Source organism: Mesoplodon densirostris, chromosome 8 (genome assembly GCF_025265405.1).
Source record: "Mesoplodon densirostris isolate mMesDen1 chromosome 8, mMesDen1 primary haplotype, whole genome shotgun sequence".
NCBI classification, from domain to species: Eukaryota; Metazoa; Chordata; class Mammalia; order Artiodactyla; family Ziphiidae; genus Mesoplodon; species Mesoplodon densirostris.
The window spans coordinates 115,158,929-115,181,769 of NC_082668.1; the positions used below are offsets into that span (position 1 = coordinate 115,158,929).

The 22,841-nt window shown below is 43.8% G+C and overlaps 1 long non-coding RNA gene across 3 annotated transcripts in view; it reads right to left on the reverse strand.

Annotated features, from left to right (window-relative positions):
- Positions 1–22,841, reverse strand: part of LOC132494999 (uncharacterized) — a 123,375-nt gene that overhangs the window by 14,688 nt on the left and 85,846 nt on the right. For 2 of the 3 annotated variants that reach the window (XR_009533190.1, XR_009533189.1), the window contains exon 3: positions 1,653–1,721. This is a non-coding gene — a long non-coding RNA (uncharacterized LOC132494999). The remainder of the gene's footprint in view (positions 1–1,652; positions 1,722–22,841) is intronic. The other variant, XR_009533191.1, reaches the window with a different exon arrangement.

The window sequence follows — 22,841 nt, forward strand, 5'->3', positions numbered from 1 at the left end:
TTTCTGATGAATGTTTGGAATTCCTCACACTGGTGAGTTGGATACCCCCTGTGATCTGTGCTGGTGGTTAAGTGAGAACCATCAGTTCAGACTCCAGACATGCAGGAGGCCAAATTATTATTCATTTCCACAAGCTTAAAATTCTGGCTTGTGATCTGGTCCAGAAAAACAATCTGCTTTAGCAGAGGCCTGTGCGCTACATGAGCCTCAGGTCAAGACAGGACATTTCCTCAAAAAAGAGAGAGGTGCCTCCCATCACTGACTGAGATGCCAAGTCAGTGCATCTCATTACCCAAAGACCATACTCATGGCTAATGCTGTTTTGCAAAAGAGCACATTGAACCACTCCTGGAAACGCTTCTTTAGAAGTACATAAGCTAGAATGTGATTCTAGACTCACATTTCATCAGACAACAGGGGTTGGTATAATAAGACACGTGCTATATATTGATGACATTTGGTGTTCACATCAAATTATAAAGTAGATATTAAAAAACGTGTTTTATTATCTTCTAAGTACAGTAAGTCCCTACATATGAACCTTCAAGTTGAGAACTTCCAAAGAGGTGAACGTGTGTTCACGTGTCCAATCATGTAAGTTAGTTCATGTGTGTGGCATACATTGTCACATGCGTGCGTCCTCTACAAGTGGATGTGCTTTTGTGTACTTTACTGTACAGTACTGTATAGAGTACAGTAGTACAGTAAGTATCTTTATTTCAAGCCCAGGATGTCCGGAAGCAAGCGTAAAAGCAGCAGTGATGTAGCTGGTACTGTTAAGAACTGCCAAGCAATGATGGAATTGGAGGCCCAGAGGAAGGACGAAGGGAGACAAGAGGAAGAAGTAACTGAAGAACCGAAGAGACTCATGATGCAGGAAATGGCAAGGGGGTTTTCTTTATTTGAGGGGGCACTGTGAGTTTTTGAGGCACAGGACCCGAACGTAGAATGGTACAGGAAGGTTGCAGCAGCCATTCAGAATGCAATCCAGTGTAACCGTGTCATCGATGCCAAGAAAAAAAGAGCTACTACCCAGACATCACTGGATCGTTTTTTCAAGAGTGTAGATAGAAGTGAATCCAGCAAGGAACCAGAACCTGTGTCATCAGCGTCAGGTATGAGTGACATTGCAGCTTGCCCTCCATCTCCTATTGCTGACGATCCTTCAGCTCTACCATCTCCCACCTCCCCTCCCTCCTCCAGTCAGTAACTCTTCTGGCCTGTTCACACTATGCCAGCTCCTGCAGGCCAGCTGTTGCACTGTACGACTGTACTTTTCAAGGTACTGTAAGATTAACAATGTTCTCTTTATTTTTTGTGTTTGTTTTTTATGTATTATTTGTGTGAAAAGTATTACAAACCCATTACAGTACAGTACTATATAGCAGATTGTGTTAGTTGGGTACCTAGGCTAACTTTGTTGGACTTATGAACAAATTGAACTTACGAACACGGTCTCAGAACAGAACTCGTTTGTATGTAGGGGACTTACTGTAGCATGAGCTCATGTCTCAGTTTTCCTCAGCCAGTCTTAGCTTTCGTCTGCTGCCTGTTAATTATTATTGATTTCCCCTTTCACTCTCAAAACCGTGCTCATTAATTACAAATTATATGGTCACTATACATATAAAAAGCTATCATAGGTTTCTCACATGTTTTCTTGAATACAATTCCTTACAGTTTCTCTTGCATGTTTCAGAGTTGACTCCATGGGGGAAGAACTGGAAGAGAGGGAAAAGGGTTTTAACTGAGAAATAGATGATAGTGTGAATATATAAATCATATATATTAATATATAAACTAGTAATACAATGCAACCAAGTAACAAAACTATGCCAGACTGTATATATACATGATATGTGCATAATAAAACAGACAAACAAACACTCCCCAGTCCTTGCCTCCCATTATGAGTCATCAGCAGCAGCTTGGAGCTAGAGGAAATTCTTGCTCACTATTAGTAAGAAATGCAAGCTTATTTTCCCAGAAGAACATTGCTGTCCAAGCTGGGAGAGCTCTTTGGAGTCAATAATACAAATCCATAAGACATACATATACATAATTATATCATTATATATAATATATAATTATGTAGCAACCCCATATATATAACTTATATATGTAAGTTATGATACAGTATGGCTCAGTGACCAAGCTAAAAGGTTCTGGTGAGTCTGACAAGAGTGTCAGCTCTCACCATTTCTATTCAACATTATACTGGAGGTCTAGCTAAGAATATTAGACAAAAAACTGAAATAAAAGGCCATCCATATTAGAAAAGAAGTAAAACTGTCTCCTTTTGTACATTATATGATTTTGCATATAGAAAATCTTAAGGAATCCACAAAATCAAGAGTCCTAGAACTAATACATGAGTTCAACAAGGTTACAGAATACAAGATCAATGTACAAGATCAACTGTATTTCTATATACTAGCTATGAACAATCCAAAAAAAAATTAAGAAAACAATTCCATTTCCAATAGCATCAAAATATTTTAAAATAAATTTAACCAAAAAGTGAAAAATTTTTACACTGAAAACTGCAAAATACAGTTGAAAAAATTAAGGAACACTTAAATAAATAAAAACATCCCATGTTCATGGACTAGAAGACAATATTACTAAAATAGCAATACCCCCACAAATTGATCTACAGATTCAACACAACCCCTATCAAAATCTCAGTTGCTCTTTTGAGAAATTGACAAGCTCATCTTAAAATTCATATAGAAATGCAAGGGATCCAGAATAGCTAAAACAATCTTTAAAAAAGAACAAATTCAGAGGACTCACACTTCCCAATTTCAAAACTTATGACGAAGCTACAGTAATCAACACTGCTTGATACTGGCATAATGATAGACAGATAGATTAATGAAATCGAATTCAGAATCCAGAAATAAATGCAGACATTTATGGACAGTTGACTTTCAACAATTGCCAAGATAATTAAATGGGAAAATCTCTTCTCAAAAATAGGGCTAAGACAACTGAATATTCTTATACAAAAGAAAGAAATTGGAACCCAACCTCACACCATATACAAAAATTATATACATACGATCTTAAAAAATATATCAAAATGTACCAAAGATCAAAATATGTGTTAAAAACTATGAAACACTTAGGAAAAAACATAGGAGTATATCTTTGTGATCTTGGATCAGACAGTGTTTCTTAGACATGACACTAGAAGCAGAAGCAACAAAAGAAAAAAAAAGATAAAATAATGTCATCAAAATTAAAAAATGTTATGCTCAAAGGATACTATAAATGAAAAAACATTCCACAGAATGGGAGAAAATAATTGTAAATTACATACCTGATGAAGGTCCAGTATACAGAAAATATAAAGAACTATTATGATTCAACAATAAAAAATAAATAGCCCAATTACAAACTGGACAAATTATTTGAATAGACATTTCTCCAAAGAAGATATAAAAATGGCTCATAAGCACATGAAAAAACATGGAATTACCATATGATTCAGCAATTCCCCTCCTAGGTATATACCCAAGAAAACTGAAAGTATATGTCAATGCAAAAACTTGTACATTAATGTTCCTATCAGCACCATTCATAATAACAAAGGAAAACACCCATCAATGAGTGGATAAACAACATATGGTGTATTCATACAATGGAATTTTATTCAGCCATAAAAAGGAATGAAGTCCTGATACACACTACAACGTAGATGAACCTTGAAAACATTATGCTAAGTGACAGATGCCAGTCACAAAGGTTTACATACTGTATGATTCCATTTATAGGAAATATCCAGAATAAGCAATCTAAAGAGACAGAAAGTAGACTAGTTGTTCCCAGGGTCTATGGGGTAGGAAAGAATAAGCAGTGACTGCTAATAAGTACAGGGTTTCTTTTGGGTGATAAAATGTTCTGGAATCAGATAGGGATGATGGTTGTACAACTCTGAAATATACTAAACCACAGAAACGTGCATTTTAAAATGGTGAATTTTATGATTCATGAATTCTATCCAATTTTTTTAAGAAGAAAAGAAAGAAGAAGAATAGTAACACCTCTCTCAAAAGGTTGCTGTGAGGATTAAAGATAAAGACATATAAAGCAATTAGCATAGTGCCAGACTGGAGGAGGAGGAGGATGGTGATGGTGATGATGGTGATGGTGGTGATGATGGTGCTGATGATTATGGTGGTATCACCATAAGGAATATCTTGTGCTCACGGGTTTAAGGCCTAAATTTAAAACCCAAGAGCAACCCATCTGCACTCTGCTTTACTTTTCCTCCTCCTCTTCTTTTCCATGCTTCCGCCCCACTACTTCCAGCTTTTCTGGATCTGGCCCTGGTTCCAACTCTTCTATTCAATTCACTCCAAATACATGTATCTGACCCCAAAATAATCTCCTCCAGCCTTTTCTCCTGCTTGACTGGCCAAGTTAGGATGTGTCAAAATTGTCCCAAGTAGCTGCATCTTCCAATATACAGCACTAGTGCAGAGACTGGTTCAACACACACCCACACAATGAGACAGAAACTTCAGTGGGTCATGTGAAGAGAGGGGATAATTTGGGAAACTAGGAGCCTGTGTCATCCTTTTAATGAAAAAATAACAGACTTTTTGATTTGCACCCATTTGCAAAGTTACTGCTCACACACAAGCTTCTCAGAGAAGGTGATTCATCAGTCAGCCATCCCGTTACAAGCCATGGAGAAACAAATCACCATGCTGCACACATCATAAAAATGGAAATCAAGGAGGCTGTTCATTAATGCAGATTAGTTTTAAGCTTGGCATAGCTTTGCTCTGCTGAGATTAATACACACACAAGAAATTCTCAGTAGGCCTTGGGTCCTTGGTAATATATAGTCCTTATTACTTTGCTAACTAATGAACCTTCAAGCTCAGGAGAAGCAACTTCCAATTGTCCACGTTCTCTGCAGATGGACCAGGGGTCAGAGCTCCCTGAAGCAGGCTTCCTCATCAGACTCTCTACCCTCAGCCACGGCACCTCTGGCCCATCTCTGCCATCCCTGAGTTGGTTTGCTCTTACCAAAATGAAAGAATGATCCTGGTTTCAAGGTCTCCTCAGATGCTTTTCAACCAAGCAACTGAACACGAAGTAACCCAGCGAGCTAATGAACAAAAAAAGCTAATGGCAAAAGATGGTGCCGTGTGTCGTCCCTCAGCATCAGAACAGAAATATATTTTAAAGAGAATCTCAAATCCCATAATCTGAGAGGTTGACTAATGGGAGAATTTCAGGCTTTGAGAAAAACCAATAGAGAATTTTTTATTTTCCTTTCTTGGTCAATGGGAGGAGCTTTTTAAATACTTCAAATCACACCGTGCAGGCAGCTGTCTACTGCAGTCAGATTAGAGCTGGTTTTGGTGTCTAACCTAATTCAAGAGAATAGGCCAGCTCTGAGTAGAGGCACTGCTGCTTACACGGTCGGCTGCCTCTTTTGTTTCTTTCCTCCACTCTTTATTCCCCTCTCTCTTTTTTTTCCTTTTTCTCCTCTCTCTTTCTCTCATTTTTGGTCACAATTCCTCCTTTCATGTGTCACTGTGTTCATTCTTTCTCCCATAGAATTTGCATAATAAAAATATAAACATTGCACAAAACAAGATGTGTAGCTTTAATGACACTAACCACCACAGCAAAGGCAATCATTTGTGAGTGTTTCTTAAATAGTAAGCCTAAATCTGTGGTCCTCAAATTTTTTTGAATGTGCCCCCATTTGAGTAAGTGATTTCTAAATGTCCCATCAATATACGCATATATTTATTTATAAATTGTGTAACTGTACAACTACTATATACTCTATATAGTACAGTATAAAACTGTACTATAACATTTTACAAAAAATTTTAAAGATAAAATTAAAACAGGGGTCAACTAACTTTTTCTTAAAGCACCAGATAATATATATTTTGGGCTTTGCATGCCATATGGTCTTCTTGGCAACTACTTAACTCTGCCACTGTGTCATGAAAACACCCACTGACAATACGTAAACAAATGGCTATATTCAAATAAAACCTTCGTTACAAAGACAAATGGTGGGCTGGATTCAGCTATGGGCCATATCTTGCCAACCCCTGAATTGAAAAATAAATAGTAGTAAAAGTAAAAGTCCCAAGTATTTTTTCTCCTACCCACTTGGAGGCTGCTGCCCAAGATTATGCGAAAGAATATGACTCGACTTTTCTTAATTCACCAATTCCCGATTACTACTGCAGAATATAATCTGTTCTGTTCTTTCTATACACTAAGACAAAGAGTACAAAGCACAGCTAGGATGAGACACAAATGCTAAGCTCTAGGCTGAGCTCACTTCTAGATCTATAATTTACGCCACAAATTATATTTCACACCAACTCTGCAGTTCAAATTCATGCTTCAACAAAATGTCAAATTACTATGTGTCTTGGACCTTTCGAGTTCCTGGCACATAATCGAAGACATAGATGTCAAGTTAGAAAATCCCAAGGGACTATTGAATAATGAAAAAGAAAACCCCAAATAAAAGCAATAAGACCTGTGTGTGTGTGTGTGTATTAAGTTGGGTAAACAAATACTGTCATCTTGATCTTTAAAAATGTTATTGTTGATGCTATTGTGCTGAATCCATTAATCTGTAAACAGGGATCTTGGAAAATCTGGACATATTATTGAAGTCATCTGTATTAACTCCGGCTGAAACTGGAAAAAGCAGACTGATGGGTGTACAGTTTTGAGTATCCGGCGAGATTCACTGATAATTTTTTTATCTTGCTTCACTGGTGTAGAAAATCTTAACACTGCAGTCGCATGTTTAGAATGTCAGTGCCATCAACCCTCTCAAGGCAGAGCCCTCTCTATTTTGCTCTAGTAACAACTTCACCAAACAAAATGGAAGCATTACTTTAATCATTTTAGTCAAATTGAATGTGTCAAGGAGAAATACTATGAATAGAGGAAGCACTAATTCAAAACCATGCCTTCAGTCCCAACAATCCCGAGTGAAGCAGAGAAAAGAGATTGCACGGCTCAAGAAGAAGATGCTAGCAATGAGGAAACCTTGGTTCTAATGCAGTTCAAATGCAATCCACTTCAGTGTTTTGAGCTTCAGTTTTCCTATTAATATGATAATAATACATGACTTACACAGCGATTGGGAGATTAAAATGAAATAACACGTGTGAAAGTGCCTCACAGAGGGTCTGGAAAACAACAGGTGCTCAATGAATAACCTGAGTTTTTTCTCCTTCTTTCTCCTTTATGTATCTCAATATGATCATCTCTAAAACAAATATATATATATATATATATATATATATATATACATACACCAAATTTGCATGATAACTAGGAATGTTCAAGAGATAACTGAGGAAGATAAAATGCCTTGCAAAATGAAAAATTCTCAGCTCATGGAAAATATAAGTACAATTAAAAATTAACCCAGGGCTTCCCTGGTGGCGCAGTGATTGAGAGTCCACCTGCCGATGCAGGGGACGAGGGTTCGTGCCCCGGTCCGGGAAGATCCCACATGCCGCAGAGCGGCTGGGCCCGTGAGCCATGGCCGCTGAGCCTGCGCGTCCGGAGCCTGTGCTCTGCAACGGGAGAGGCCACAGCAGTGAGAGGCCCGCGTACCGCAAAAAAAAAAAAAAAAAAAAATTAACCCAAATTATCTTAATATATTGCTACCTGTTAATACTCCACAGAGGATATCTTCTGGTCACTAAAAGGAAAAGAAATCCTGTACATCTCCTTTTCAAAAGATATTGTCCCAGCTTGAGGCTAAAAACCCCTTCTCTGAACAGGTATTTTTCCATGTCTATGAGCAAAGGCCATTTTAGACTCCATACAAGGAAAAAACTACACCCAAAGACCGCTTTTCTGTAATTATATCAACATCAGCCCTGACATGCCCAAACTCAAGGAGATTAAGAAAAATAAAGGAGAGAAGCAAGTCTTTTTTCGTCTCCTTCTCCAGTATCCCAGAATATCACCACAGGCCCCCAGAGCTTTTACATGTTTTACCTGGAAGTTGGTGGTGATCCATCAGGAAGGCCAAACAGCCTGTGTGTTCATAACCGAGTATCATACGTAACCTAAAATCTCATCATTACTGTTTTAGCCGTGGATAAATTCACCGAGTATTTCTGGGTTTCCACCCTTCAAGGCACATGTCGGATTGCACTGCTTACTCCCTTTCCCCGTGGTTGGGTGTGGCCATGTGACTGCATCTGACCAATAAGTAGCAACTGGAAGCCCCAGGTGCACCCCAGACTAGAGGATTTAACTGTCAGTGGGAGACCTTCCAGAGCTCTATTTCTCCAAATATGGTGGCTGCTCTGCCGACCAAGGTGAAGATACAGAACCAGAGCCCCATAACCACTTTGGGAGAGATGTGTGGCATGAACATAAAATAAGCCTCTCTTGTTCGAAGTCATGAAGACTTTGAGATCACTTGTTAATGGAGTATAGCACAGCCTATTCTGACAGTTTCCAACAAAGCTAGTCATTGAGTTTCCCTTAAAGGCAGATTCTAACTCACCTGTTATCAGTAATTAATAGACAATCAGTTAACCAATTAACCCCAGGAAAGAGCATATTTTTTAAGAAATGAAACATGGATAAAGACAGAAATCATTAACATTTAGCATTCTGGGAAGGCAAGCCAGAGTGAAACAATATTGGAAATTCCTCTGCACATATAATGGCCTGAGAGTTATAATATATCTATAGTTAATAATTAGTATCATTATAATTGCAAATATTTAATGGGAACTTACTATATATTAAGCATTGTGTTAAGTGCTTTACAACAAAGATATCTCATTTAATCCTTACAATAACCTTATGAGGGAAAAAACGATCCCAATTTTACACGGGCAACGAAGAAAGCAACAAAAAAGATAAGTCACGTACAAGTCTGTCCAAAGTCAAACTAGTCTCTCAACAGCAATAATAATAGCTATAAAGGGATAGATGATAGATAAATCAGAAGGAAGGGAGGAAGGAAGGAGGGAGGGAGGAAGACATAATGATTGATGCAAAAGCATATGAATCGTCCCTTATTTAGCAATATTCAATATCTGTATTCCAGTTCTTGCCAAAGAACATAACTTCAAGTTCTCTATTCTCTGATCCTTATCTAAAGCTCAGTGATAAGAAATCATTTTTCTTGAGGGACTGCCTACAGAATATGCACTCTATCCCTTTTTTTGAGATCAACAGCCCTTAGTAACTAGGAGGCAGGCACAGACCCCCTTATAAATCTTATGAAACCTATGGACCCTTTCCTAGAAAAATGTACGTACATAAAATTTTGGAGGATTCATAAACAGTCCCTCAAGTCTCATTATGGATTCCTGAGGCGACCCTCATTGCTAAATGCCTCTTTCTAGTGACTGTCCTTGGACCACTGGACCCTGCCTCTGTTAGCACACATTCCCAGTCACATGCCGGGTCCTTGTCCTGTTCCTGCAGGGCTGAGGCTTGATGGAAATGAGCATTCTGATGCATGCATCTTGTAGAAGCTGCAATCCAGATGATGCATTCTCCTGGAAGTGTGTAAAGAGATACAGGCAGGAGGATGTTTGGTGAGTGTGGCTCCTCAGCTCAGGTTGATGGTGGTATTTCCTGCTTGTCCAGGGTGAAGTCCAGCCAGGCCAGAGGACACCGTTGTACTAAACTTCTTATGCCCCAAGCATGCCATCTTGAAACAGCAGCATAATTACTTTATAGGGTTGTGAAACCAACCCACTACATTTCACCACCTTAAAATGTTGCCCTTTCAGGGGTCAAATTGCTTCTTGGCTTTGACTTAACCACCCCCCTCCGCAGTCTAATCTTCCTTGTACTCAATCTTACCAAGTCTAGACACAAAGAATGTGGGTGCTTCCCACAGCTGCTGGGAGAGGAAATCCCTCTCTCAGGAAGATGAGTGCCAGTGTAACATGTAGCAAGAAAAGCGGGTAATAGCTTTACATGCAAAATGAATAATCTCTCTCTCATTGTTTATAGAAACAATGGAAAGAATACCAAAATGCTAATAGCAATTACTTCTAGAGGGTGAGATTGATAGTGAGAGTTTTATTATAATATTCATTGTTTATTGAAATTTTCTACATAAGACTACATTTATAATGTTTATAGTCAGAAAAAAATAGACGCTAAAGAAAAAAAAAGTATGCGAGAACTATTAACTCTTGCTGGCATCTCCAAATACTCTGATGGCTCTTACAGTAGAGGCAGACAAGAGGATGGATACTTATGTGCTAATAACTTCATGTTCTTTATTTCACTTAATCTTTACAACAGGCCTATGATATAGGTGTTATCCACCTTTTTAACTGAAAGGGGAAAAAACTGAGATTTATGGAGGTTTAAGAAGTTTACCCAGGGCTTCCCTGGTGGTGCAGTGGTTGAGAGTCCGCCTACCGATGCAGGGGACACGGGTTCGTGCCCCGGTCCGGGGGGATCCCACATGCCGCAGAGTGGCTGGGCCCGTGAGCCATGGCCGCTGAGCCTGCGCGTCCGGAGCCTGTGCTCCGCAATGGGAGAGGCCACAGTAGTGAGAGGCCCGCGTACCACAAAAAAAAAAAGAAGTTTACCCACAATCACACGGCTAGAAAGTGGCAGAGTTCTCTCTGACTTCTACAACCTGGACACTTTCTACTATTTCTCAAATGGCAGAAAGAGCCAATGAAATATGACATTTTATCTTCCAAGTCTCAGAAATAACTGGTGAAGAAAACATCTGTGTTTTGCAGACTGTGCCCAGGCTAGGGAGGAGATCAAAGTTTCTCTCTCTTGAAAGCCAAGGCCACCAACCCCTTGGATACATGACTTCTCTCCATGCAGCACAGGAAAGTTTCAGAACTTGGAGAAGTGTGGGAGCTGAGTCCGGTAATCGAGTAATGAGCCTTAATGAGGAGATAAGGTCACTGCCTGCAGGGGCAGAGAAGACCACGAGACGGCAGGGACTGCTCTAGAACACACGCTCCCACGCAGGCCTGCCAGCTTTCCATTCCTTCCCCAAAGATTCCTGGAGAAAAGCAATGTTTCTCCTCATTGCAGGACCGTGCCCAGTGCCAGGAGCAAAGCAGTGCCTGGCTGGAATTCGCATCACATGGCCGCATGGCTGTCTCTGTGGATTGGAGACTGATGCTTATGAGGCCAAGGTTGCTGTTTCACCCTAGCTATCTTTCTGTAAAAAGAAACTCTGCACAATTTACAGAGTCTGCATTGCCAATCTCTACCAGCTGTCTCACAAATGCCCATGTTGGACTAAAGTGAGAGACTTTAGGGAGTCTGAGGGGAGCCAGAAGAATTCCTTTTGATGGGCCATCTTTGACAGCTGTGACTTTAAAATAATGAGACGTTTGGAAACATTCTCTATTCATTGGAGTGTCACTGATTCTAAAAGCGCACCAAAAACTTTTCATCTTCCCAAATCCACTGTGTGACAATAAACAGAAAAGGAAATCAACTTGTAGAGGCACCAGGAACAGGGAAGGGTGGACCACTGACAGATCAGAAACGTTTATAGCCTTCCAGAAGTTAAAAAGGGGATGGGATAGTACTTGTCAATAAATAGAGGGAGGAAGGCACAGCCCAGAATATGCTGAGGAGAAAACTCCGTGGTGGTGGAAGTTGATCTTCCCTGTAGATCTGCAGGTTTTTCATGACTTGGAATATTAGTTTCCTATTGCTGCTGCAGCAAATTACCACAAACCCAGTGGCTTAAAAACCTCAATTTATTATCGTATAGTGTTGGAGCTCAGAAGTCTGAAATGGGTCTTATGAAGCTAAAATCAAGGGCTGTGTTCCTCCCGGGGCTCTAGGGGGAATACCGTCTCCATGCCTTTGCTAGCTTCTGGAGGCTGTCCACATTCCTTGGCTTGTGGCCACATCACTCCTACCAGTGTTTGCTTTGCCATGTCTCCTACTCTGACTCTGACTTTGCTTTTCTACCTCTTAGAAGAATCTTTGTGATTATAATAGGTCCACCTGGATAATCCAGGATAACCTTCCCATCTCAAGATGCTTAATCACACTGCAAAGTCCCTTCCGCTATGTAAGGCAGCATATCAGAAATTCCAGGGATTAGGAAGTGGACATCTTTGGGGGTCATTATTCTGCCTAGCACGCTTGGTAAGGAGATACAGAAAGTGAAGTGAGAAGCAGGACAACAAATAAGGCTTCAGATGCAGAATAGCTCAAAGCAGCCACAGAAGTTGGCTTCACATACTGCACTCAGAACAATTGGCAACAGAAAGGTTGACCGCAGAATAAAGCTGGATAAATGCTCTCCAACAAAACTGAAGTCTGCCAGGGAAGGTCTTGGGTTCCCATACAAAAGAGAAGATCAAGAACACAGAACAACTGATTTTAGAGAAAAGAGATGAGTGGAAGGGGAGGGATGGGAGAGAGGAGATTTAAAATTTTTAATAGGTATCTTCACAAAGATTCTAAAGTTATTGCATTCATAAAATAAGAATAGTCTACTATGAAAAGAGAGCAATTCCAATAAAGTTCTTGAAAAATAAGCTAATAATTTGTAAGACAAAAATACAACAGATGGCCTGGATAAAGTGGAGAAAACTTTATGAACATCCAATTCATAAGGGGCATAAATAATCAACAAAAGAAAAGAAAATTCTCCTGAACTGAAGAGAGAGATAATTCTTCTTTTGAGAGGGCCAGCTAAGAACTGAACAGGGTGAATATTTCTATTCATGTCCTCACAAAATTATAGAACACCATGATGAGAGAAAAGACTCAAAAGTCTCCAAAGAGATTAAAAAAAAACCCTCATCTACAAGGGAATGCAAAACCGTTCTCAACAGCAACATTCTTTAGAAGACAATGAGCCATGATTTCAAAGCTCTGTAGAAGATGGTAATACTGAATCTCAACTTTGAATCTTCAAACTATCCATTGTGAACAAGGGGAAAATCAATACATGTTCTGAGAGGTTTCAGAAAACTTGCTCAGGAAAGGCATTCAGCAAGTTGTATCTTTAGTGCAATGTACTTGGGAAGTACTGCCAGCAAATAAAGGAGGCAGCAGAAAGGGGAGGATGGAAGATAGCTGCAGCTGACAGCACAGGTGGTTCACTCAAGTCAACACCCATGCCACCACCCCCCCTTTCTGTGTGCCTGGAGGCTACTGAGCCTGGAAACTCAAAGCCTCCACTTCCCTGGCTCTCTTGCAGCTAGATGCTGCCAGTGGAGAGATGGTGTCTCCTGAGGCAGCTAAAGTCCAACTTCTGCTCCCTGGGTTCTAAGCTCCTGGGTACGAAGCATCAGGCAGCAAGCAAAGACGTTTCTGCCAGAACTGACCATTGTGTACTTGGGTGTTTCTCCTGAATAAAACATGTGTTCCTAGCTCTAACGCATCGTCTCTGAAGAATGCAGAAATTCCGTAAACCACCTATTACCCTGACATAAAGCATTTTCTGCTTAGAAAAGCTAGTGTGGGTTCGGTTGCCTGCCTTTGGGGATTAGGAATAAGAGTGAAGAGGTTATAAGAACAAATGGTTATGGCTTTCTTTACAAATGCTTCTGTATTGTTTTATTTTCTGCTCTGTGCATGCATTACTTTGAAGAGAAATTTTTTTTTTATTTTAATGTGGCAAGGAGAAAAAGAAATGAGTCTTTTTGCCTAATTCACGGGTTTAGCAAATCCAGATGGGCCACAAACATATGCACAGTTCTCCAATTCACCCCTAACCAAAGAAATGCAAAATTGAAGCTATGCTGTGCCCATCAAACTGGCATAAATTTTGAAATACCATACCTACGGCAGGCTGAGGTGTGGAGAAATTGTACTTTTAGGTGGAAGCATGAAATGTTACAGCCTCTTGGAAAAGCAATCTGGTAACACTGATTAAAATGCAGATTAAAATTTTAAATATATGTGCTCTTCAATTTAGCAAGCCCAGTCCTTGAAATCTATCCCACAGAAATAAATAAAACCACCAGAACTTAAGAACTGTTAGTTATAGTATTGTTCATAGTAGTAAACACTGGTATTAAAAGAAAGAAGAGGGCTTCCCTGGTGGTGCAGTGGTTAAGAATCTGCCCGCCAATGCAGGGGACACGGGTTCGAGCCCTGGTCCGGGAAGATCCCACATGCCGCAGAGCAACTAAGCCCGTGCGCCACAACTACTGAGCCTGCGCTCTAGAGCCCACGAGCCACAACTACTGAGCCGACGTGTCACAACTACTGAAGCCCATGAGCCTAGAGCCCATGCTCCACAACAAGAGAGGCCACTGCAATGAGAAGCCCGCGCACCGCAATGAAGAATAGCCCCCGCTCACCACAGCTAGAGAAAGCCCACACTCAGCAACAAAGACCCAACGCAGCCAAAAATAAATTTAAAAAAATTTTTTTTTAAAAAAGACTGTATTAGATTCCTAGAGCTGTCGTAACAAAGTACTACAAACTGGGTGGCTTTAAACAACAGAAATTTATCATCTCACAGTTCCAGAGCCTAGAAGCCTGAAATCAAGGTGTTGGCAGGGCTGTGCTTTCTCAAGACTGTAGGACCAACGTGTTCCATGCTTTCTCGCGGCCTCTGGTGTTGCCTGCAATCCTTGGCTACAGCTGCATCCCTTCAATCCCTGCCTCTGTCGTCACATGGCTGCCTTCTCCCTGTGTGTTGCTATCTCCACCTCTTTTTAGAAGGACCCCAGTCGTATTGAAGTAAGGCCCACCCTAATGACCTCATCTTAACTTGATGGCATCAGCAAAGACCCTATTTCCAAATGAGGTCACATTCACAAATACGGGGAGTTAGGACTCCATTTCTATATCTTTTGTGGGGGGGACACCACTCAGTGCATAACAAAGACCCTTCAACTTCCCATTCTTTATCTCATGAATGATTAAAGCTGTTTGCTCCCCTGAAAGTAGCTAGCCATAGGAAAAAAAAAAAAAATTTCCCATGCAGACAACTGACTGAGGCTTCCCCTGCTTACAAAAGAACCCCAGCTATCAATCACCCCATCTGCAATGCTCTTACCCCTCCCTATAAAAGTCCACTTGGCAATTCCACTCTGGTCTTTGGATCTGGGATACTCTCTCTACTGTGGCGGGCTGGATATATCCATCTCCTTGCTTGTTCAGTTTTTGTCTTTGACAGTGGGTAGGGTGTCACAGTCCAATTCTCTCATGTATTGTGAGTAACAAGTGACAGGGGGGCCGCAGCAGCGAGGGCTGATAGTAGATGCTTGGTGGCACATGCCACAGAGAATACCGTGGTGCTGGGCCGGACGCCCCCCGCAGGACCACTGCACTCACGCCCTCCTTGCTGAGAATATCAGCTGCCGACAGCTCCCACGGTCAGCTGAGGCGAGTCTCTGGCTGGGAATTGTTTCAGCTTAGTCACCATTTGTACTTCAAAGACTAGACAGACTAATATATTTGTGGATTCTCACTTGCAACTATAGGAATGTTCCTCCTCCACCCTCCAGCAAATACAAAAAGGGAGCCAAGCCTGGTGTTGCCTCTCGTGTGCTTTTGTGTTGCAGAGAGCAGAAGCTGAGAGGCACCCAGGGGTTAACACTCCCTTCCCCCATCTGGACTTCTGTGTGTCCAAGACCCATGACTCATTGAGGCGATTAGGCTGAATGGTCCCAAGGCAAAGGAGTGGGGCTGGGCAGGGCATATGGAAGCAGCCATATCAAAAGCAGCTGGTATCTCTTTCCAAAAGAGCCTGGAGAGGAGACAAAGTTTTATAGCCTCTTAAGAAGAAATACCAGAGTTGGCCCAGGGATGCTGAAGAGACCAAACATTAAGAGAGGCGGCCTTGCCAACAGCAGCCAAAGACGGCAAGCAAGTGCTTGACAGGGAACCAGGAGAGCATCCCGCCTTCAAGTGGACCGGGTGAGTTTGAACAGCGAGGACCCTGGTCGTCATAAGGGTGGGTTATAGACCAGAGGCTCTGCTGCCATCCCCGCTGCCCTGATCCTTGTGCACCTGCACGGAAATGGAACAATATTCCAAATAGGACTGAGATCTGATTTCTCACCCAACAAGATATTTCTTGCCCCCTGCGAGTGTGAATCAAAATTGTAACTGCTCTAGAGGCAAATACAAGTCAGCCCGACAGCAGTATATAAATAAGACAGCTACCAATTGCTTTTTTTTTTTTGCAGTGGTGCCCCCCAAGCTCCAGCTCAGAGGTCACGATTAAAGCTCTCTGGAATCCACGGCTCAGGGAAGCGCGGTGGGTCACCTCTCCCAACACCCTGCCAACAAAAATTTCTCCTCTCTCCTCCTGGCTCCTTATTTGCTTTGTGAACGATACCTTAAACTACCATCTCTGGGTCTGAGTTGACTTAAGTCCAGTTACACAAGTAGAGGCTCAGTGGGTCTTTCCTGCCCCCATGGGGAGTAGGAAAAAGGACTGGAGTGGCCCTCCTTCCCGAGATCCCCTCATGAGAATGTTATGAGAAGACAGACCCTCAAACGCATGTGGCAACAACCAATGTGCAGGTGTCGGGGAGAAAGGCTGGTTGGCTGCAGGAAAGGAGGAGGAGGGGGTTTTGGAGAGAATGAGCCCCTTCCCAGCACGCATGCTTGAGTAGCGGGACAGTCCTTCTTCTGTTGTTTATTTGCTCTCAGCAACATTGAAGAAGGGCTTCCCTGGTGGCGCAGTGGTTGAGAGTCCGCCTGCCGATGTAGGGCACACGGGTTCGTGCCCCAGTCCGGGAGGATCCCACATGCCGCGGAGCAGCTGGGCCCGTGAGCCATGGCCGCTGAGCCTGCGCGTCTGGAGCCTGTGCTCCGCAACGGGAGAGGCCACAACAGTGAGAGGCCCGTGTACCGCAAACAAACAAACATTGAAGGTCTATTTCAAGGCTTTCACAGCGGGTGCCTGTCTCCCTCACATGGTTGTCGCCCTCTGTACTCCCCCCACCCAGGACTCCCCCTCTCCCCCTCTGTCTCCTGAGCTCTCCTTCCTGGTGCCCCCGTCTGCCTGTAATCGGTGGAGCATCCTTGTGCGGTGCTGGGGGAGACGCCCTGGGACGGAGCTCTGTGTCACCTCCCTTTCGTGACCCTGGAAGCCTCTTTTTTTTTTTTTTTTTTTTCCCGGTACGTGGGCCTCTCACTGTTGTGGCCTCTCCCGTTGCAGAGCACAGGCTCCGGACGCGCAGGCTCAGCGGCCATGGCTCACGGGCCCAGCCGCTCCGCGGCATGCGGGATCCTCCCGGACCGGGGCATGAACCCATGTCCCCTGCATCGGCAGGCGGACTCTCAACCAATGCGCCACCAGGGAAGCCCTGGAAGCCTCTTAGGACAACAGTTGCCACACTGTCCAGCCACTCTGCTCTAAGAAGAGTGTCATTGGAATCATTTAGACTCACCTTTCAGGAACTGGAAAGTCCGGCTCCATAGAAATCCAAATCCAGTCTCACCTGCGGCAGAACGTCTCTCCCCTCCCCCCAGCTTAGGCCGGACCTGCAGCCTGAGACACAGAGCGTGGCTGTCCCCTCGCTCCCCCTCCCCTCCCTCTCTCTCTCCGGGTCCCCCTCCCTCCTCGAGAGTTGGGGTCAGCAAGAGGCCTGAGAGAAGGGGCACGTTCTGCCCTAACTGGGGCCATTCCCCGTCACCAGCAACTCCCTCCATGGGACTGAGGCTGCGTGACCCAAGGGGCCCTCCATGGGGTACCATGCCCGGACAAGAAGCACGTCTCGGGCTTCCCTGGTGGCGCAGTGGTTGAGAATCTGTCTGCCAATGCAGGCGACACGGGTTCGAGCCCTGGTCTGGGAGGATCCCACATTGCTGGGGAGCAACTAGGCCCGTGAGCCACAACTACTGAGCCTGCGCGTCTGGAGCCTGTGCTCCGCAACAAGAGAGGCCGTGATAGTGAGAGGCCCGCGCACCGCGATGAAGAGCGGCCCCCGCTCGCCGCAACTAAAGGAAGCCCTCGCGCAGAAACGAAGACCCAACACAGCAAAAAATAAATACATAAATACATAAATAAATAAATAAATAAATAAAGAAGAAGCACGTCTCCCTGCTGACTTCCTTCATCCACCCCACAGCTCTTCACAGCAGAGAGCCCTCACCCGGCCGGCCACCCTCGTCAACCCGATGCCCTGTTCCCCAGCATCCACTTGGTCCACAGGAAACTCACCCGTCCTTGGCAGGCTACGCGGTGCAGAGGCAGGCAGCCCGTAGCCCTGACAACCCAGGCTGGCCCCACTCACCTCCAGCTTCCAGATGTCCCCTGCAAGCAGTAGGCGCCAGTCTATACGCTCACAATTCCTTCTCTCACCCAAGGTCTTGTGTCAAGTTCTCCCAAGAACTCCCCTCCATGCTCGGTTCTGTGGGCAGCCCCAGAGCAGCCACACAGCTTCAAGGCTCTTCTCTCTTGTCTTAGGAGAAGTGGGGACATCCCCACCCTCCTCCTGGGGGAAGGGAGAGGAAACACCGGCCACTTTCTCTAGGCAGACCACCTACCACTAGAAACCCCCGGCAAGAACTTCCTTTTGCGTTTATATAATCTCCAGCTTTTATAAACGGGTGGGAGCGTCTGGGGAGCACAGAAGTGTGGAGCGGGAAGCGAGGATCCTAGGATGACCTGGCCACCCCCGAGCAAGCCCTGCCTAGGCCTGGCAACTCCTTGGCCACATCTGCAGACTGTGGGAGGCATTGGGTCATGTCATTTTCAGCTTTGAGGCTTCTGTGGAAAATCTGAAACAAGAAAAGTTTTGCAAGGGATCCTGCTACATATTTGTATTCCTAATCCTTCAAAGCCCCACGCCAACCCTCAGCCCTTCCAGGAAACCCTTCTGCTCTCACAACTCCGCCCTTCACCGAGAGCTCCTTTTTCTGGAACATTCCATGCACTTAATGTCAGAACAACACATTCTGACGAGTAAATATATTCTGTCTCATGTTGGTCTCTTCTTGTTCCTCCATGTTGGTCCCAATAGCATGGCAGACTTTTTGAAGGTAGAGACTATGCTTTATACTTATTTTGTATCCCCTATGGCTTTTACCAGTTAGCTGCCAACATAAACGTGTTCAGTACATATCTGAAGTGAGTTGAGTTGAATGTTCAATCAGACACCCACTGGATGGAGACAGCCTCGGTGGGGTTAGGGGTGCAGTGTGCAGAGCACAGTGTTTCTTTCTGAAATTTACGTGTTGTAAAATTGAACAGGCACGTTGTAAAAACAACATATGCGGCTGCTCCTTGGACTCAGATAATGCTGTTTATGCATCTCGGAGAATAACCACCTGGGCTCAGGATCCAAGGTATGGGAACCATGTGCACAGGCAGCCCTGGGCATTGAGACTGTGAGAGTGGAGCGATGGAGAGAGCCGGGATACGAACTCCTCTCCCACCTCATCTTCAACCCACTCCCACCCGGGTTTAGTGGCTAGACAGGGAGTGGGGGAGACCCAGATAGGGCAGGAAATTCCTGTGGGACCAGCTTCCATGGGTTAGACAAGCATGCCTCCTTCTCTTCCCTCTTCTCTTCTCTCTTCTCCTCCCTCTCTCTCACACACACAGAGGCTTGCACAGGCTCACAGTGCAGCGGAAGGGAGTTACCCACCAAAATGCAAGTAAACAATAGGGCCTGAGCTAGCTCCCCTGTTCCCTACCCTTTGCACACTTTCTTCACCAACAGGGAATTTTTTTCAAGAAAGATTGCAATACTGTTCAACGCATCCAAGTGTGCTTCAATACTTCCAACTTTAATCTGTCTACCTTGGATTAGTAAAGGAGGAACCCACGGTCTTGGGCTCCACCCACTAACAAATTCAGAAACACGTTCATAACACTAACAGCCCAAATGACATCACTGCAGCCTCACAGGTGAGAGCAGAAAATCCAGATTTAATGCATTCTACCCCCCTTTCCTATATAGCCATGGAAACCCTAAGGTGTGTGTTATCATTTGCTTCCGAAGCTGGCGGAGTTCAGGGTCCTCAGCCTCACAGGCATTCCACCTCCTCCCTTGAACCAGGGAACACATCTGCGTTTCACCTGCTTGTGTGCTCTTCCAACCCTGCAAGGTGACAGTGGTCATGCTGTCCTGGACCTATTGGAGTAGGAGGTCTTGCTAACGCTGCCAATCAGGTGTCTTCCCCTAACTGCCCTCCCCAAACTTCTCCCAGGATTCTGAAAGTTACTTTGGGGTGATAACAATACAGTATGAAAGTTAAATTAATTTAGTAGCTGTTGTGAGTCATTCATACTTGACCTGTCACTCTTAAATAGCAGCCAAAACAAGTAAGGCCAAAAAAAGCTTTGGGAGCTCTCCTGACCACACTTTGAGTCCAGTTAGCACCCTCCGGTCCTACAAAGAAGGGCTCTAAGAGTCGAGATATTTGGGGGTGCGTGAGTTTTATCTCTGCTTGGTCCTGTGGCTGATGACATTGTATTCCCAATGTAATGATTCTTTTCATGTGACAAGGAGTTGGAGAGAGGAATGCTGAGCAAAGGAGCCCATATATTCACCATAACTTGCATTACTACAATGAATTGCTACATTACTCACCCTTGCACTGGACATTAATCACAAAAACAAAACTGCAGCGCCAGGGAGTTAGAGAGGTTGTGCTATTTCAACCTGCACCCTGTGCCAGGAGCATGCAGCTACAATGAAGGTCTGCAAAGCTCCCCCTTCCCATCTGCGGTTTTTTTTGTTTTTGTTTTTTTGCGATACGCAGGCCTCTCACTGTTGTGGCCTCTCCCGTTGCGGAGCACAGGCTCCGGACACGCAGGCTCAGCGGCCATGGCTCACGGGCCCAGCCGCTCCGCGGCATGTGGGATCCTCCCGGACCGGGGCACGAACCCGTGTCCCCTGCATCGGCAGGCGGACTCTCAACCACTGCGCCACCAGGGAAGACCCCCCATCTGCTTTTAAACCATAATCTCCCGTGGTTTGTGAGGCAAAGTCACAGCAGGGATTGAGACAGAGATGGACTCTTAGTGTCTGTGAGGGCCGCCTGTCAGCCAAGGACTCGCCAGTCTCCTGTGGGTCCTAGCGCTTGCCATTCACCTTACCTGTACCGGCTCATGCCTCATTTTGCTGAACTCTCAAGAACCTGAAATAGTTAAAATATCCATACTTTGGAATATTACATATCTGGGAAAAAAAGAGAGAGAAACTTGTTTATTTTATGTCACCGAAAGAGGTAAATTATTAAGGTAAAAAGCAAGTTGCCAGGCTTCCCTGGTGGCACAGTGGTTAAGAATCCGCCTGCCAATGCAGGGGACACGGGTTCGAGCCCTGGTCCGGGAAGATCCCACATGCCGCGGAGCAGCTAAGCCCGTGCGCCACAACTACTAAGCCTGCGCTCTAGAGCCCACGTGCCACAACTACTGAAGCCCGTGTGCCTAGAGCCCGTGCTCCACAGCAAAGAGAAGCCACCACAATGAGAAGCTCGCGCACTGCCACGAAGAGTCTAGAGAAAGCCCGTGTGCAGCAACGAAGACCCAACACAGCCAAAAATAAATTAATTTTTAAAAGTAAGTTGCCGAGAGATATATAAATACAATCTAATTTGTCTATGTATATGTTTAAACGAATATATAATATTCTATTTTCCACCAGCTTATGGGAGATGGGCTCAAATTTGAATCTAAGTAGAGTTACAGAAGATGAAAACATAATATATCTAGAATAACTGAGCTTGGGACTAGGATATCCCTTTAGCATGACTTCCTGAATTGCCTCCCCAGCCCCAGTTGTGCCACAGTTCTGGGATCTAATTTAAGTCAGGGAAATGAAGTGGGGAAAGGGGTGGAAGTTGGTCGTCAGGCACTGTCCACACCGACTCCACACGCCCTCAGCGTTCTTGCTGTCATGGTCCCTTCGGCTCCAGAGACTCGCTCTTCCAAGGGCAAGGGACCCTTTGCCCTGAATCCCCATCCTTCTGTCCTGGCACATCCTGCAGTTCCTTCTCTCTGGTTCTTTTCAAACCCTTACCTCTCTGCTGCGGAACAGGGCCTGGTTTCCCAGTGCTCTAGCACAAATCCCTCTTCCACCTCCTTTTTGGTCTTCAGAAAAATCTTTCCCCTAGAAGTAAACTATTATATAAAGACAGTGCAAAGTTAAAAAGAAAAAGTATGGAGAATATCCCACCCCCCAGTTAAAGGCAAACAATGGTACTTTTGCTCTTGCTTTACCTAGATCATCTTCAAAAACTATAAAAATGTAATAGACAACTTAAAAAAACTGACTTTTAATAGATGGTCAAAAACTTGTTAGTGTTTGGAAAAAAATGCTTAAACAAAGGAAAATGTATTTTATATCAAACAAGTTTGAAGAGCCCTGTATTGCAGCATTCTACAAAATAAACAGAACAAAAAGTTGGTCTTGTTGTTTTATTTTTTTTAATACTTTTATAATTTTTTAAATGTTAATTTCTTATAAAATGAGATAGAGTTTACATACCATAAACTTCACCCAATTTATATACACAATTTAATAATTTTCAGTAAAGTTACCAAATTGTCCTACCATCACCACAGTCCAGTTCTGGATTTCCATCACCCCAGTAAGATTCCTTGGCACATTTGCAATCACTCCCAGTCGCCACTCTCAGCTCCAGGCAACCCCACAACGCCCCCCAGAAGTACACCCGTTCTTTTTTTGTCTTCTACTGCCTCTGTAAACTCTCCAGGTTCTACCAGAGGCTTGGGTTTTGAAAACAAAACCCAGAAATTCTGCACAAGTTACTTCACATTCCAACGTGCCTCTCATCTAAGATATTGAGAACTAACCTGACAAATTGCTTGAATGGCAGAGAAGAAAGGAGAAAACAAGAAAAAAATATTTATTTTTGTGAGTGCTTACGGGACTAAAATTAGGGGAAGGAGG